Source organism: Arvicola amphibius, chromosome 7 (genome assembly GCF_903992535.2).
Source record: "Arvicola amphibius chromosome 7, mArvAmp1.2, whole genome shotgun sequence".
Classification (NCBI taxonomy): Eukaryota; Metazoa; Chordata; class Mammalia; order Rodentia; family Cricetidae; genus Arvicola; species Arvicola amphibius.
In genome coordinates, this window is record NC_052053.1 from 81,133,170 (window position 1) to 81,152,234 (window position 19,065).

Sequence of the window (19,065 nt, forward strand, 5' to 3'; positions counted from 1 at the left end):
AAAAATACTCTCTAAACAAAACAAGGCAATAAAGAAAAACATGTCTATAATCTGGGCATGGTGGCTTATGCCTGTAATCTCCGCCTTCAGGAGGCTGAGGCAGAAGATGACTTTTGAGTTCTAGACTTAGGCTAAGGCCCTGTCTTAGAAAAAGGCAAACCAATTAAACAACCCCTTCTGGTATTTCTCATTTTGAAAGCCTTTGTCACTGATCAGTATTGGGCTGTGATCAAACATTTATAACAATAATGTTAGGTTATGTAGCTTACATCATACATACATCCATATATATACATATAAATTTAAGAGAAAATTATAATTATTATGGCAGTTACATTTACATTAGGCTTTTAATTACAGAATGCTTTTACATACATTATCCCGTGTGATCAGTTAGCACATGCCTTCAAAACATAAATTAGCCTTAATAGCCTAAGCTAAATAGAATTAAGAACAGAAGGGAAGTAGGTCTAGTGTTTAAATAAACTCATGGTGTCTTAGAGTCAAATATGAATAATTTAAAAAATTATCTACTGCTTTGGTTTTTCTTGTCTTGATTACCCTACTACATTAGCAAAAGTCAATAAATATACCATAAGGATATAGATACATCTTTATAGTCATATATATATAGCATAGTTGAGTACTTACCATGCTTTTTCTGAATACAAAATCAGAACATATTTTTGCCATGTGTAAGTCTGTGTATATTAAGTATACAGGAATAATAAGTGAAAATCATTAAAATATAGTAGGAGAAAATCTTAGGGCTGTGAAGGACAGAGAGAAAGGGTAGAGGATGTGTGCACCAGAGAAGAAGCTATTGTGACTTCTTCCATGAGTGCAAATTTGCAACCATTGGATCTCAAAGGAAAGAGAATTTTTACTCTCAGTGAATAGGTGTGTCTCTTGTCCCAAACTTGTAACTTTTTATTCTACCTATCTGTGTGTGTGGTGGTTAGTTATTGTCAACTTGACATAAACCTGGGCATGTCTGGGAAGACAGAGCATCAATTGAGTAATTGCCTCTATTAGAGGCTGTGAATCATTTTCTTAATTGTTCATTGATATAGGAGGGCTCAGGCCACTACGGGTGGTCCCATCCCTAGGTATGTGAGCCTGCACTACAAAAGAAAGGAAGTTGAGCACACCAGAGAAAGCATCCCAGTAAGATGTGCTTCCGTGGTTCATGTCTTCAGGTTGCTGCCTTGAGTTCATGCCCTGACTTCCTTGATGATAAACCGTTCTTTGGCTGTATAAGATGAACTAAATCCTTTTTTTTCTTTTGGTTATGGTGTTTATCATAGTAACAGAAAGAATGGGAGAGGGCAAAGATGCCTGTTCCTGGCACATGTGTAGAAGTCAGAGGACAGCTTGTGGGAGTGGGTTTCTCTCTTTCCATCATGTGGATGCTGGGGATTGAACTCAGGTCTACAGGCTTGGTGGCAGTTGCCTTTACCTACTGAGCTACCTTGATGGCCCATCTAAACTTACATCTTAAAACACACATGATAAGCCAGATGTAGTACATACCTCGAATCTTACTTGGTAGGTGGAGGCACGAGGATCAGAAGTTCAAGGCCATCCTAGGCTCCATGAGATCCTATCACAAACAAACCCTAACCAGCCAACTAACAAAAGCCTATACATGTATGTTTGACTTCAGCTCAAGTGTTTTTATCATGACTCTTTTCATATACATATATTTCATTTAGAATGTTCTTTTTGAACAAGATAAAAATCTTTTCTCTTTTCTAGCTCCTCATTCCTCCTCTTCAATAGAAATAAAGGGTAGCTCCTAGCTCATGTAGTTTCCCCAAAGAGACCATGCTTCAATATTTGAACTGGTAACTGTTTCTCTAAAGAAGAAGTAAAAAGAATCTATGGAGGATCAGTAGCTTAGTTCTAAATCTCAAGCCATGTTTTGAAGCCTTCGAACAAGATAGAGCTTCAATCAAGCATTAAATCATTAATTAGGGAACGTAGGCTGTGATCATTGTACGAATGTTTACTGTGTGTCTCATTCATGTATATGTTGGGGCTAGGCAGTGGGACTATGGTGGTGTTGAGAGCAACAGTTCTTATCCTTGGGGAGCTCAGAGGCTTTTAGGGAGACAGGTACTCTATGTAGTAACAGATAATCACAAATACAGATGAGTTCTGGATACAATACAAATGGATGCTATCATCAACTAACCCAATAGAAGCAACCTTGCAAACTCAAAGAGAACGTCCATTTGAGCAACAATTGACAATTGATATATGTCTCTATGTGTGTATGGATATGATTAGGTGCGTATTTATTTATACATGTATATGTAATAAGGGCAAAAGTTATACAATAAGTATTGCTTTTGTAATACAAACCACATTTTAAGAAAGGAAGCCTCAGGGGAAGATCATCAATTTTCTTGTGGCCTCTTCATACTGAGTACTTCCTGTACAGAAGCATCATCAACAGCTGGGCATGGTAGTGTGCATTTGTAATCTCAGTGCTTGGGAGCAGAGGAAGGAGAAGCAGCAGTTCAGAGCCAGTTTTGGCTACAGGGTGAATTTGAGGATAACTTAGGCTACGTGAGACCCTGCCTTAAACAACAGAAATCATGCAAAACACATCATCCGCAAGAGTATTTAGAGAAAGCCAAACTTCCTTCAAGAGAAAGAGAAAAGACAGTGTTGGTTGGACTGACCTAAAGTTCTTTGGGGCCAAAGAATCTTTTCTCTATGTTATGGAGCAAGTGATTTTAGCCAGACATTCCAGATTGTCTATAAACATACAATCAGAATTTGTTTTTAGGGCTCCCATTGTCATGCATTTTGTTGTCTTCCTTTGAAAGCAACAGTACTCTAATGCAGAGACTCCACCTTCCCAATGAGGTCCTGGCCTTACACACACCTGGGTGCACAAGCCTGGTGGGAGGAAAAGTAGTGAAAAGCAAAGAATTAGTAGAAAGTAGAAAATATTCCATGTTGAGGCTAAGCCACAGGTAATGGGGAGATTAGTTTGGGAATGGGAGAGTTGTCTCAGTAAAGGGTTTCTGGGGTGTCTCTTGAGCTAGACCTTAAAGCATGGGCAAGCCATGGTCTTGAGACTGGTGGTGTCTCTCAGCCACCCTCATAAGCTTATGGGGCTCTTTTGTATGGGAACTCACCACCGTTTGTTTCCTGGGGGTATGTGTCTCGTTAGAGAACAATAATACAAGTCACATTTTATCATCCTAATGGCTCCAAAAAAGCTACTTTTAGCTCCCGCCGTGCATTTTAATGTGTCACAAAAGCATGGAAATTTGCTGGAGACGTAATGGACACACAATAGATGAGGAGCAGGCAGAGCCACGGAAGGCGATGTGTTATGGCTGGAGCATGCAAGTGTTCTCCTGAATGTGTCAACATCCTCTGTATTCGGAGGAGCCGGGGTGCAATTTGCTTTCATTAAACAGCCCTGGGAGATGTGCGGCTAGGATGGATTTTCTTCCTCCGTCTGATTGCATTTGCCTCCTTCCCTCGTCCTGTGGCTCTTGGCCCCAGTAATGATCCTGTGTTCAGGATTGCATGAGAAGAGGAAGTGCTTTTCAGTGCAGGTGTGTGCAGCTTGCCGAAGCTGATGATACATTATGTATGCTGAGAAAGATGTTTTACTTCAAGGGAAGTTGAAGAACAAGGAAGAATGTGGTTTATGACATCCACACCCTGGTAGGTAGGCCTGCTTTATTTGAGAGACCTGGAGAGGGACAGTAGTGACACTGAGCTGTTGACTGAGATTTCTGTCCTGCCCCATCCTGCAGCCATTCAGTCCCAAAGAAACACACAGAAGCTTGCATTAATTATAAATTGGTTGATCTATTAGCTCAGGCTTCTTATTAATTAACTCTTACATCTTAACCCATAACTCTTGTTTGTGTTAGCCACGTGGCTTGGTACCTTATATCAGCGAGGCATTCTTATCTTGCTTCCTCTGTGTCTGGGTGACAACTGTAGACTGAGCCTTTCCTCTTCCCAGAATTCTCCTATTCTTCTCGCCCCACCTATACTTCCTGCCTGGCTATTGGCCAATAAGCATTTTATTAAACCAGTACAAGTGACAAATCTTTACAGGGTTACAGGGTACAAGACCATTGTCCCTCAGCACTTAGCTGTCAACCCACTGTTTTCTGAGTCTTACCTGGTATGGGGTCTATATATATATTGGAAGCAGTTTTCACAAATGAACATAGCCAATGCCAACTGGGTCTTTTGAGGAAAAACTTGGTAAAAAGCAGCCATCTTCCTTTATGTCTTAATACTAGGCAGACCTGACCCGAAGTCATATATTATGTGTGTCCATGTAATTGTGTGCTTGCCAGGTGCCCACAGAAGCCAGAAGAGGGCATCGGATCTCCTGGGACTGGAGCTGGAGACAGTTGTGAGCCTTCATGTGGGTGCTGGGACTTGAACCTGGGTCCTCTGGAAGAGGAAACAGTGTTCTTAACCACCAAACAATCTCTCCAGTCACACTCTTTGGTTTGTTGAGATGGGATCTTGCTAAATATTCCTGGTTGGTCTGGAACTCGCTATGTAGACCAGTCTGGCCTCAGCCTCCTGAATACTGTGACTGCAGGTGAGCACCACCATAGCTGGCTTACTGAACTATTTTTTTTTTTTTTGTCTTCATCGCTTTAGAATATTCTGACCTTAGAATGGCAGGGAATTTATCATCCTGTAGAGCGAACTTCAGTGTATCCTAGTATTTCCGTAAGTTCATCTTTGGCTGGGATTTGGGTATTTTCTGTTCTTCCCTGATTCCTGCATTTGGAATTGAGCACATTACGGTACATTTTGATTCCATTTTAATCCATCAAAATCAAGTTAGTTGTGAGTGATGGAAGAGCTTACTTTGTGGAGTCCGAGCTGCCTGGAGACATCAGCCACATTGCCAAAAGCTTGCTCGTTGCCTGGCAACCTTGCTGGAGGAATAGATTTTGTGCCACTGGCTCCCTTTTTAGTCGAGGCAGAATCTATTAACACTACTGTTCTAGTCCAGAGAGCCAGAGCACACGTTAACAGAAAAGAATAGTTGGAGGGGTTCTTTGTTGTTTGTTTTGTATTGTATTGTTATTGAGTACCCTGCACCATGTTTCTGGCTCCTAAACCCTACTACTAATTTCACTGAGTCCTGCGTAAAGACTAGAAGCATATGAATCACTTACTATTGTTGAAGCAGGAATGATCTCTCTCGCGCATCCTTGGCGCCTAAGGAAGCCCATTGTTTCATTTCCCTTAGAGACTACCGCACAGGGAACGGAGGCTGACCTTGAGTGTCCACGTTGACTGTGGAACACATCAGAGTAGCCCATTTGCTCCCAAACTTTCATTCCCCAGCAGGTATACTTGCTGGCTTGGGCTTTTCTGAGGCAGACTTATCTGCGATATCTTCCAAGGTACCTGCTTTAAACTCTGATTGAAAAGCGCCTGTGTATGCCTTCCTCTTATCCTTCAATCAAAGAATGTCTTTTCCTCTTTTGTAGCTAAATACTTCAGCGACTGGATTGATGGTTTCCATCTACCAGGGGAGTTCACGTCGCTGTCAGACCCATTGTTTTTTTTTTTTTCCTCCTGCTCTTAATGTAATAGCTTTGGGTTGTACTGAGGCAAGATGATGCCGAAGATCCGCATCAGGTGGCTGGAGTTATTTGCTGCCGCGGAAATGCAATTTGAATAATGGACTATATCAGCTGAGTGTGTCTCCCTGCCCCTCTGTAAAACAAAGGACCATCTCAGAGCATTAACCCATGGGAGGCAGGAAAGATCAGAATCCCCTCAGAAAGTCTCAGGAGACGGGAGGGTTGTGCCTTTCAGAGTGAATGGATACTGGCCACTTTCATCAATAAAAGTGTGATTTGTGATGTGGTAAAGAAATCAGTTAGTTGGCAATGCCGTGACTTGGAAAATAATGTCAGAAAACACCTGTTTACTGGTGTTGATTCTTCTGAATTTTGTTAAGTACGATAACTCATGAATTTTGGTACCACCAAAGCTTAGAATATTCCGTATGCAATGGATTTTAGAGATTGTAGTTTAAGTGTCCTGTTTTACAAATAAATAAAAAAAAAAAAAGGTTTGTTCAAGGATACATGGGAGGGAGCCCAAAATGTGAACCCCATTTTCGGAACCATATGTTACAAGAAGCCCACCAGAGATAACCACTCAAGACACAGTCTATAGCCAGTTGAAAGTCTTTATTCCAGCTGTCTGGGACTATGCTTGAGTATTTGGGACCCACGTTTTTTAAAGGTAAAAAAATCATGTGGTGGTATCTTGGTCAACAGGAGGTTTTGTGCAAGCAAAGAGTTTAACAGAAGCTAAAGTAAGCAGTTAGCTGAAGAGGGAAGTTTGCACAAATAGCAAGTTTAACAGAGCATAAGATAAGTAGCTGGGGTGTCTCAAGCTACCTGGGGTTCCTAGAATAGAGTTGGGTAATTTTCCATGGGGTCCTCCATCAAGGAGATCAAACTCTCGTTAAACCTAAACTGGCCTTAGCAAGGACGGAGGAACCTCTGCATTGTCTCGCCCTGTCACACATAGTTCCACCAAAACTAGGGGTTTGCAGTGCACCAAGAAGAGGGAAGTACCTGTTTCCCCCAAATAGGTTCTATTGCTGTCCAACAAATATGGCACACACACCTATGTGGGGACTAGGAACAAGTGAGGTCTGTATTTCCGTGAAGTGATGTTGTTAAAGGTAGGAAGGTCCCCACAGCCCAGCAACAAAGCACGAGCAATACGGTAAGCTACAAGGTGAGCAGAGGCCCATTAGAGACCGTTAGATGACGAAGTTTCATCTGCTGAAGGATGGCCATTACCTCGGGAATGGCTGCATTCTTGCTGCTAACAGAAAACATGCCGAGAAACCAGAAAGTCTGACCCGTTGCTACCAACTGAGCTGTTTTGTAGTTGAGAGACCCGCCTGGTGAGGTGGTGGGCGTTACCTGGCTAAGATCTACCCAGAATCTAGATGGAGGCCTACAAAGGTGTGAAAAGGGTGTGGTCTGAACTCCTGTAACAGAAGGCAGGATTGGGAAAGTGTGATAGGTTGATTTAATCAACATTTTATGTGGCATGGTCACCTTCAGACATGAAGGTGTGGGGGCCCAGGGGAAACCCTCTGTTTCTATGCTGAGAGACACAAAGTGTGGACAGACAGAAATGTAACTGGAAAAACAATATGACCTCAAGGTAATGCCAGGGAGGGGACACCCCTCAGATTCTTAGCTTCTGCCACATTCCTTTCTCCTGGTCCAGGGCAGGATAAAGGTCTTGTGAACAACTATGAGACAAAGCAGGTCAGAGCATTTTTTTTACTGACTATCTCCTACACAGAATATGGAGGTAATATTTTTTAGGTTTTATGGCGGGCTCTGAGAGAAGGATTCTAACTTCTGGGTTTGGTTTGTGCTTTTTTAACCATAGGAAATAGAATATATGGGGGAAGAAGAGGGGCTGGAGGGTCAGGAAAGGGTCAGAAAGAAACTGTGGTCTGAGGCCCTTGCTGTAGCCTGGAGTTCAAAGTGCTCGCCTGCCGAAGAACCGCACTTGGGGTCTTAGCACTCTTGCAGGGCGCAGACACTGACTGGACCGCTTTGCTCGGTCATTTGTTCTTTCATGTACTCTTTGAGTTACTTCACATTATCAAAACTTAGTTCTTCTTATCATCAAAACTCTCTGTATAACATCCCCCCCCCCAAGACCCTGTCTGATTCCCTTACACAGAGAAATGTCCTGGCCGGCCTCTGCATGTAGAAGCATTGTTTGGACACATTCGCCTCCCCAAATTTGATTTTCAAAGGCAGAGGCCTCTTTCGTTCCTTCTAACTGGTTTCTTTAGATTTTCAGGCATCTCTGTATACAAGATTATTTCTCAGTGTGTACTGTGAAAGTCTGGCATGAGGATTTGCTTGAGTTTCAGCTCTGAATTAAAGCATATATTCTAGAAGACAGTGGTAAAATTGATTTGCTTGGTTGGGGCAGCGTCTGTTGCCAGGTCATGATCTAACCACATACCCCACTTTCACGTCTTCCCTGCCTTGGCATCTATCTGATTGTATTTGTTCAGAAGTATCCAAGCTCTTAAAAGCATCACTCACTCACTAACTCTCTCTCACACACACACACACACACACTCACATGTAAACACACACACGCATACTCACACATACATACACACACACACACACACACACACACACACACACACGTGCATGCACGCAGATTTGAGTTTGTGAAGGGGTGGAGCCAGAAAAAGAATTCAAAGTATCCTGCTGTTCTTTGCATTTTCTTTCTTCTGCTGATGCATTGTGATATTTGGATATCAGATTTCATAGAAAAGTACAAACAACCCAGGGCCCTGTTTTTGTAATTTCATATTAATCTCATTTCCTTGGAAATCTGGCTGGAGGGACTTTTCCTACAACCTTTCTTCCATTTTGGCAGGATCTTTTTTTTTCTTTTCCCACTTGGCCAAGTTGCTTGTATTTTTATTTTATTATAAGAATGGGACCTGCAGTGGACTAACCATGGCGGCTCTCCCAGTCCCTGGCGTCGCATGCCACAGTTCCAGAACATGTGGGATGATTTAACTTGCTTCTCTCAGTAAATACACTCACCTTCAGGGCCTGGATATTGCTGTTATTCCCACTTGACAGATAGGGAAACTAAGGCTGATGTTAAACACACCCCTAAATTGTGCTCCCATGACTTCAAGGGCTCCCTGCTGTGAACGGGAGCTACAGTACCCCCTTTATTCTCCATGATAGGAGTCCCCATTGTCTTTTAAGCTGTGACCAAGTCCTCAAAATAACAAGGGAGTGAGTGATTTATATGTTATTTTCACTAGACCAATATTATCTCTGCGTTCGAGAAAGATGCTCCTAAAGGCATAGAAGTTGTTAAATGAGTTCGACCAAACTGTGCATTGTACATCTTTCTAATCCTCACTGTAACATATTAAGGGACCAGTGGTGTCACTGCATGTGCACACACGCATGTATGTAAACATATACATGCACATACTCACACATAGAGAGACACATAGGTACACACAGAGACAGACACACATGCACATACAGAGATACATGCGTGCATACATAGAAACATATAGACACACATACACAGTCACACATATACACACACACTGAGAAACATGTGTATGCACATGCACACAGAGAGAGACAGATATAGATACACATATATATAAACACATATACACAACTGATTTAAATTTTACTATAATACTTTAATTAAATTTTTTCCCCTAATTTCCATGTGACAGAAACTATTCTCTCATCTTAATGCATTTGAAAGCACCATTTCGGGGAGTGGGATGTAACTTCGGGCTAGAGCACTTGCCTAGCATGAGCTAAGGTCTTGGGTTTGTGGCTATAGCTTAGAAAAAAAAAGCTATGAAAGTATAATTTGGAAAAGTCTCAGCTAAAAGTCAAATGAAGAGCTTGGTGCATTCTACTATACAACTAGAAAGAGATTTTTAAAAAAAGAAGAAGGAAAGCAATATTCTCTGGCCTGGGAAGATGACAGCTTCCTGTATCACCATCTTCACTGTATCACCTGAGTTATTATTATTTTATTTATTTTTTGTGGAGTTTTGCTTTTGTTTCTTTTGAGATAGATAGGGTCTCATTCTTTAGCCCATACTACTCTGAAACTCACTGTGTTGTCCGAACTACCATTGTACTTATGGCAATCCTCCTGCATCAGCCTCCCAAATCTTGAGATTATAAGTGTAAGCCACTACAGCAAGCCTCTACTTTAAAACTAATTCCTGCAAGACCTCCTATTCCCCTTAGGTTTTGGGCAGACCATGACTGGATTCCTTACACCTATAGGTGTCTCCATCTTCCTGGGTCCACGGAACACCTCGAATGGGAAAACTGAGCCTGAATGTCTCTGTGGCCTTTTAGTGGCTCACACATTCACACACTGCATAAATGAGCAAGAGCGTCACTCAGACCTGTTTTTCTGGGTTAATTCTAGCCAAGTAAATGACCCCCTCTTTGGGCGGCAGTGAGAAACTGGAGAAGCTGCAGTAACTCATTTATATCACTAGGGTTCCATTTGGAAAATGATACCTCCTGTTGTCTAATTTAATTAGTAATTGCATTTTCCGTTCCAATTGAAAACCTCGGAAGAAAGGATGGTAATAAACTTGGTCTATGGTATTATTATTGTTATCTAATTATATTTACCATTGTGACAGTTTTAGATTAAGGTACCTTTCATAAAGGAACTTCACAGACCTAGCTAATAGATTTTTCGCTTATTCCTCAGTCAGGTGTCTTAGAATCTGGTATTAAACAGGAGCCCAAATTAATGACTCTAGCTTTGGGTTGTTTGCTTTTACACATATGTCTGAAGGCTGTATGGCAGGCCATCTTGGATGCAGAGACTTCATCACCAGTATTTTCTGAGGTGTCACCCATAGCCCAGAAGAGGTAGTGGAGGGCTCTATGGAACATGGCTTAACCAAGAGGTGGAAGGTAATGCAATCTGCCTTGGTTCAGTTGCTGCTTGTTTCATGACTATGGACCATAGCCATCAATCTATCCATCCATGCATCCATCCATCCACCTATCCACCCATCCATCCACCCATCCATCCATCCACCCACCCACCCATCCATCCATCCATCCACCCATCCATCCACCTATCCATCCACCTATCCACCCATCCATCCATCCATCCATCCATCCACCCATCCACCTATCCACCCATCCATCCATGCATCCATCCATCCACCCATCCATCCATGCATCCATCCATCCACTTATCCATCCATCCATCCATCCATCCATCCATCCACCTATCCATCCACCTATCCATCCATCCATCCATCCATCCATCCATCCATCCATCCATCCATCTGTCCACCAAGATTTTAGAGTCTACTGTGTGTTGGGGCATCATTGTCTCTCTTCTTGCCTCTTTTTAAGGACAACATTTGGTGCGTGGAGTCAGACACATGAACAAACACCCTTAGGGAAGTACTTTCTCATACTTTGATAGGAGTGTGTCTGGGCAGAGTGGACCCCAGAGAAGGAAGAGGCACCCTCTGGCTCCTCAGAAAGACTTTATGGGAAAATCAACTCTGTATTAAATGTGAAGGTAGGGAGAACCAAAACTATCAACAAAGGATTAGATCATAATAAAGAGTTTGGTTTAATGCTTGTTTGTGATTCCCTGGTGATGGGAACCACTGGGAAATTTTAAACTGGGAAAGGGCAGCCTTTTTGTATTTCAAATAAAGAAAGCTCAGCTTAATCCCTCTGCGCATGTGTAAAACAGACACCAGTAATACTCCTCTTTCTCCTGGATTTGTTTGGCTGCAGTGTCTCTTTAAAATCCCCTTGGAGCTAGGCATGGCGATACATGCTTTTATTTCCAGCTACTCAGCGAGCTGAGGCAGAAGCTTGGCTTGACTCTGGGAGTTCAAGACCAGCCTGAGCTGGTCCCCACCATACACCAAAAAAAAAAAATTAGTAAATGAATGGTCAAGATCAATTGGAATAATGTGTGTATTCAGTGGCCACTTTGTTCCTCGTGTGTGTGTGTGTGTGTGTGTGCATGTGTGTGCACATGTGTGTGTGTGGTCCTTTTTCCATTTGTTTTTTGAGACGGGGTCTCTCACCAAGCCCAGAGCTTGCCAGTTGGCTCCTTCTGAACCTGCCTCCCCAGCGCCAACGCTTGGGGTTCCAGGCACATACTGTCACAGTGACCATTTCACTTGGGTGCTGAGTACTCAAACTGAAGTCCTCACACTTGGATGGCAGTTACTGTGCCAGCTGAGCCCCACTTCTGCCCCCGCTACTTCACTGCTTTCTAAGTACTTTAATCTTCAGGACCCATGAAAAGCCACCATTACTAGTTACATTTAGCTATTTGACTAATTACAGAGACTATCTGACGCTGACATGAGGAGACAATCAAGGGTTGGGTGATCTTGGGGCCCCACACCATGCTGTGAAATGCCTGGCAGATGTTTGTATCTGTTGGACATTTCCTATCTGAAGTACACTGGCTGGTGGCTGCCCTTTGTCTCTGATGACCTTGGCAAAGACTGTTAATGTATCAGGAAGACATAGGAATAGCTGCAAACACGTGTGTGTGTGTGTGTGTGTGTGTGTGTGTGTGTGTGTGTTTTACAACTCTTTAACCTTCGGCTTTAATGATGTGGTCCTTTATCACAAACACCCAGAATTGTGGAGTAGGGTATGTGACTTGAATTCTTTTGTACTAATAGGTTGTAATAGATAGTGTATGTTTCTAAGGACATGAACATAAATCTACTGGCAATAATCATGATTCCAATTCCATTTGAGGGCTGGGGAGCAGTTCCTTTTGAAGACCCATATTGTGGATAGGGAAAAGGAAAACACATGAGTATTAGAACAGAGAAAAATCTGGAATGGGGTTGGCTGGCTAAGAGGACTTACCAAACAGCAGGGCAGAGGTAGAGAAGGGACTTGGCAAACTCAGCAAGCTGTGTTTGTCGCAAGGCAGCCTGGAAACTTCTAGGAGTTTTGAGCAAAGATGAGTTAACAGCGGGTCTTTCGCCAAGACTTTATTGCTGTATTTTCCCTGTCCGTGCATAATGGAAAAGGCTGTGTTAGCCACTGAGAGTGAGCATTCTGGAGGCTCAGGAATTAAAATGAAATGTTCTTCCGTGTCTTGGGCTCTTCTCAGCCTGCCAAAAAGTAGTCCTGGGTTACGCATTCTGTGGCTTGGGAGGAGCGATCTGATCAGCTTCAGCTGCCATAAAAAGAGAAATACTGTGTTTTTACCGGGACCGCTTTTAGAAAGGTTTTTTTCAGAATGGATTTCCAGCTGTATTGTCACCCCACTTTTAAAAGACAAAAACCAAAATCGGGGAAGCAAAGAAAAGCTGTGCCAGACTCAACACGGTAGTCATGTCATGCCGGAGGAAAGGGGTGGAATCATACAGAAGGAATGTGTCTGAGCCAAAAGTACCGTTCTCCAGCCTGGGCTGGCATGTAATTCCTCTCCTCTTTTCAGGTTGTACTTTAATGGGAAGGGAGTGAGACAGAATTTCTTCATTAAGTAGCAGAGCATTGCCAACAGTGCATCCTGGATCAAAACGACTGTTTTAGATGAGCGAACTCTGGCTGTGGATGAAAACCCCCGAGAGTCCACTCCCCTCTGTGTAGGGAGAGTGTGAATGTTGGGTGAGTGGAGCCATGGGTGGGCGGGGCCTCAAGGCGTCTCTGTGAAGGTGAGTGGTTCTCCAGCTTGGGTATGCACTGGCATCACCTGAAGAGCCTAGAAAAGGGTGATCTCTCTCCTTGTAACACAGCGGAGGGTCTGGCCAAAGAACAGGAGTTTAAAGAAGCTCCCCAGAGGATTTCAATATATAGAAAACTTAGAGAAGTGCTTACCTAAAAGATAATAATGGCTTTCTCTTTATATGTTCTTTATGCTAGGGAAGTTAGAGGAAGCAGATTAGATTGGAAGAGTTGTTCTGCATATACTAGAAGAATGTGGAACAGAAGCCTTTAATTAAATTTATTTACTTACGTATTTATTGATACAGGGTCTCATTGTGTAGCCCTGGGTAGCCTGGAACTCCCATGTAGACCAGGCTGGTCTCCAACTCACAAAATCCACTTGCTTCTGCCTTCTCACTTGAATTAAAGGCAAGTGTCACCACACCCAACCCGACAGAAGCCCTTTAAACACAGACTCAGGGAACTCTTAAGTAAGATTACTTGGATGGTTTCCTCTGTTTAAGGATTAAGAAATAAAGTTCTAGGGGTGCCTTGACAATTGAGCCGGAATTGTTTTCTTTTCTTTTTTTTTCCATTGCAGAGAAAGCATTAAGTGCACGCATACCTTGGAAATATCGTGGGTTCCACTTCAGGGCACCACAATGAAGAACACATTGCAGTGGAATGAGTCACGTGGCATTTTCTTGGTTTTCGCAATGGATATAGAAGTGCTTATGTGCACTATAGTCATCAGCTATGCCCTAGTTTTATGTCTAATAACAACAACAAAATAAAATGCATGAACATGTTCTAGTTTGGACCTGGGGTGTCCCTTAGACACGTGTATGGAGGTATAGTCCCAACTGTTAGTGCTATTGCTAGGTGATTGCATGTGAGTGTGATAGCAACAATAGCTAACCCATTTAGGAGCTCATGGCAGAAAGGTCTCTTAGGATGTGGGACCAAGTTGAAGGATGATCACTCAGGTCATGTCTTTGAGAGTTCTATCTTGACCCTAGAATCAATCTTTCCCCCTCTCCTCTCTCTCTCTCTCTCTCGCTCTCTTCTCTCTCTCTCTCTCTCTCTCTCTCTCTCTCTCTCTCCCCTCTCTCTCTCTCCCCCTCTCTCTCCCTCTCTCTCTCTCGCCACGAGGTGCACAGATTTGCTCTGCCATGCCATCTCTGCTGAGATTCCCTGCCTTACCACAGACCCAGTAACAATAGAGCCACGTGATCATGGGCTCAAACCTCTGAAGCCCTGAACCGAAACAATTGTCTCCTGATTTTGGGGGGTATTTGTCACCGTGATGGAAAGCTGCCATGACACTATAATCAGACACCTCGCTAAGGATGCTAGCCATCAGGCTCGGGAGGTGGTTCAACAGGGAACGCACTTGCTGTGCAAGCATGAAGGCCCCAGTCAGAGCCACAGCCCTCATGTGCAAAAGTGAGGCATGCTAATCCCAGCACTGTGAAGCAGAGGCAGACAGATCTGGGGAGTCTGCTGGCCAGCCTACCTGCACAATCAGAGCGCTCCAGGGTCAGTGAGGGACCCTGTCTTCAGTCGGTGTTCTGTTGCTCTGAAGAGACACCATGACCACGGCAACACTCAGAAGAGGAAACATTTCATTGGGGCTGGCTTACAATTTCAGAGGTTTAATCTATTACCGTCATGACAGGGAGCTTCGTGGCATGCAGGCAAATGTGGTGCCACAGAAGTAGCTGACGGTTCTACTTCTGGATGGGCAGGTGTGGGCTTCTGATACCTCAAAGCCTACTCCCAACGACACTTCCTCCAACAAGGCCCTACCTCCTCCAACAAGGCCACGCCTCCCAATCCTTTCCAAGCAGTGCCACTCTCTGTTGACTAACCATTCAGATATATGAGCCTATGGTGAGCATTCTTATTCAAACCACCACAGGCCCTTTCTGGGGGATAAGGGAGGGGGGAGAGGAGAGGGATGGAGTGATGGCTTAGTGGTTAATAGCACTTGTTTTTGCAGAGGACTTGGGTTCAGTTCCTATCACCCACAACTCTCTCTAAGACCAATTCCAGAGGTCTGAGTCTCTCTTCTGACCCCCACTGGCTTGTGAAACATATACACACATTCATGCAAAGTATTAATATACATAAAATAGAAATGAATAAATATGTTTTTAAAGTAGGGTAGAGAATGTCAGAGTAAGACAGTGTTGATCACTGGTCCTCACATGTACAGAATGGGTGTCTACACCCACACATATGCACACATGCACACACTCACATGTGCATACACACATACACGCATGCATGCATGCATACACACACACATACTCCTCTCCCAGAAGAATGCTAGTGATCCCTGATCCTTTGGTAAGCTATCATCCTTTTGCTGTGAGAGGGACTGACCTTCATACTGATGGCTGCCAACAGAAGCCTGGGGTCAGAAGCAGTGTCTTCAAGGAAAACAGCAATGAAGTTTGTCCCCTTTGTCAACTCCTCCTCTCTTCTTGTGTGCATGTTCTCTGGAGTAGACCTCTGATTCCCTTCCAGAACTTTTCTTTTGCCTTCACGTCTGGCACAAGTAGCCCGGCTTCGGACCTGCCTGCGTTTTTATGTGCCTGTCTCCCTGACCTGAATCATTTCTTGCTTCTCACTGAAATCGAGACACACGACTCACTTCAGCGTGTCTCAGACATTACCCAGCTATTAACGGGCCTGACGTCAGTGCGGTTGTATCTCAGAGAGTAGGGAGCCCTGAGAGAGAGATGGAGGACGCTGGTGGGTGGATCAGTGAGGACACACATGGCATCTGTGGAGCACAGGTGCAGTCCAGGGTGACAGCTACAACAGTGACATCACAGATACGGCTGTAGGTCCCCAGAGTGAATACAACAGCAATGAAAAAAGTTGCAAATATCAAACTGAATGATCAAAGTGTAAGAGTCATGAAGCGGGGCATGCTTTGTGGGAAATGCTGACGACAGGCTTGCAATCTGCTGAAAAAGGACCCCATCTATAAAGCACAGCACAGCAGAGAGTGGTGGAGGGGTCTTCATTGTGTCTTTTATGGTTAACGCTTTTGGTTAGTACGCACAGCAGTGGGTCTTGTGACATGCTCGCAGATGTCTGTCATGCCTTGCTCATCTTTACCCACTCACCCTACCCATCTCCCTTCATTGCCCTTAATCAGTATGGACATTCTGCAGGAAGAAGAGAGAAAAGAGAAAAAACTGTCTACATATAGGCAAAGGAGGGGTCAGGTGCAGGGTCTTGGGGAATGTGAGTCTTGACCCTAACTTACTGCTGTTAAAGGAAAAACTGAGGTGTAGGAGAGAACAAAGGAACGAGGAAAGGAGAGTGCATGGGGAGAACGTTAAACTTATATAAGAACAAACTTATGAAACTATTGCTATTTACAGTGAGTCTATACGCTGATAAAAACCTGAAAACCAGGGCTGCTGAAATGGCGCGGTAGACGAAATGCTTGTTGTACAACCTGAGGACCAGAGTTCCGATCCGCAGAGCCCATGTAAATGCTGGGTGGGCTTGGTGGTCCATCTCTCACTCCAGTGCTGGGAAGGTGGAGATGGGATCCTCAGAGCAGGCCAGCTAGGCTAACCTGTGCTCCTGGACTCTGTGTTCAAATGAGAGACCCTCAGTGAATATGGGGGTGTAGACCAAGGAAGACTCCCGAGGCCAAGACACACACACGCACACACACAAAAGCACATACAGGCACACAACCACATACGTGCACACACTCGCGCACACATGTGCGCACACACACAGGCATGCACACACTCGAACACATATATAGACACACATTCATACTGCACACAAATATAAGAAATGCAAAAACCCACAATCGAATTATTAAAAAGTAAGTTGTGAATAGAGAATAGACTGTCAGAGTCACGTCCTCCACTTTCCCTGGAAGTTTTCCTCTTTCAGGGTTCCCAGGTGGCATGACATGGCCTAACGAAAAAGGAACACTCCTTTTAGTTAAGTCCTTTGCTAACAGTAAGCTTTGCTCTTAAATATTTTGACTTAACTTTTGTTTCCCCCCTCACAGTCTATAAAATAGGAGAAATTCTAAGCCATTCATCCTCTTGTCCAAACTAAGAATGCAGTCGAGGACATTCAGCCATTCGCGCAGAGTGTCTTCATGAGTCCATACGTCAGTCTGGGGTGATCGCGAGTGGACACTCCACCTAAGTGCAAACTCCCACAAAGTGGTAAAGCAGAACCGCAGGGGAGGCTCATGGATTGGAAGACCAGACAGCAAGCCAAAGTCGTGCGGCAGGCGGCTTATAGCCAGAAGACAGGTCTGGGCAGCTTCTCTGACACTCAGCAATGCGGGCGTGTCTCCTGGAGATGCTGCTGTGGTTCTGATTCAATAGCCGAGCCTGGGAGAGTCTGTGTTTGCTGCAAAGTGCCTCTCCACAAGGTGCTGCCCTGAACCCGTGCTGCCCTGAACCCGTGCTGCCCTGAACCCCTTGCTGTGTTTGCCTGGCCATTTTGTAACATTTTCAAGCATTATTTTCAGTGTGCAAAGCTTTGGATGTAGCTTTTCTGCCTTCTCAGTGATGGGTGGGGTTGCTGAGGGAGGGTGGCTTACAAAAATTGCTGTCATGTGTTTGTTGTAAACAGTGAAGATGGAGCTTGTGACTGTGTGGTGTACATTGTACTTGGTCAACAAGAATGCTCTCCTGTTTCTGTAGTGTGGTATGTTCTTTCTGGGGGAAAAAATGAAATTAGAGCTGATGAAGTCTCTTGGAACGCATAAACACATTGTGGTTTAAAATAGCCTAGTGTAACCAGGCTTCCTCCTGACGTCTCCACGGTTTTTTCTTAGACCTTTTGAAATCTGCTTCTCCCCAGCTGTGCTCAGGTAGTCCCCTCTGAGCCAGCCATTCTGGGGTGTGCTGGTATCAGAACCACCTGGAGGACCAGTCTACCAGCGGATGGCTTGGCTACCCCTACCGGGAGGGAGTTCTGATTCAGAAAGTGTGTATAGGGTCCTGTATTAATTGCTTTCTCATTGCTGTGGCAAAGCAAACAACAAACAAAAGCTGGCAGAAGCAGCCTAAGAATGGGAGAATTTATTTTGGCTTGTGGTTTGAGTTTCTCGTCCAGTGGGTCCTCAGTCTGGGGTCATGGCCCCTTTGGGATTGCCTAAGACCACAGCAAACACGGATGGCCAGGAGCCATCCCCAGCAGTGGACAGGTCCCAGCAGAGACTGTAAGGAGTCGGCGGGGGACGAGTGAGCCAAGCATGATGGTCGGGAGGATCCTTCAGCTTCGAATGACTAGCAGCCAGAGTGCTTTCTTATTTATACAAAATTTAGTCAGCAGGGATAGATTCATGTTGTTCCAAAACATAGATCGTATCGTTTTTGGTTTTGGGTACGTGTTTCACTTTTTCTTGCTCGCCTTTTAGTTATCACTAATAAATTATAACAGAACAGAGTTATCATTTTCCCTCAAGTTTTGACATCATTGACGAACAGAGTTATCATTTTCCCTCGTTAACCCCATAACCCAATTTTTAAGAATCTCGAGGTAAGACAGCCTGCTCTCGGGCTGGTAGCTTTGGTTGCTTCAAGGATGCTAGACCAAAACAGAATCTTCAAGCCAGCTTGGGCTTATTGCCATGTCCCAAGCAGTGTGTTTTTATTACCTCTTAAAGGTCAGCGTGCCTAAGAAAAGTCTCAGGCCAAAGCGGCTGCAGTTATTATTCAAATTCTGGTGCAGTAACTTCAGCTAATCTAACTTTGTTGCTGTGTCTGTCACGTAATTGAGTGTATAGTAGGAA

At 44.0% G+C, this 19,065-nt stretch overlaps 1 protein-coding gene across 7 annotated transcripts in view; it reads left to right on the forward strand.

Annotated features, from left to right (window-relative positions):
* Positions 1-19,065, forward strand: part of Foxn3 (forkhead box N3) — a 375,406-nt gene that overhangs the window by 51,586 nt on the left and 304,755 nt on the right. The gene's annotated exons all lie outside the window — the stretch shown is intronic.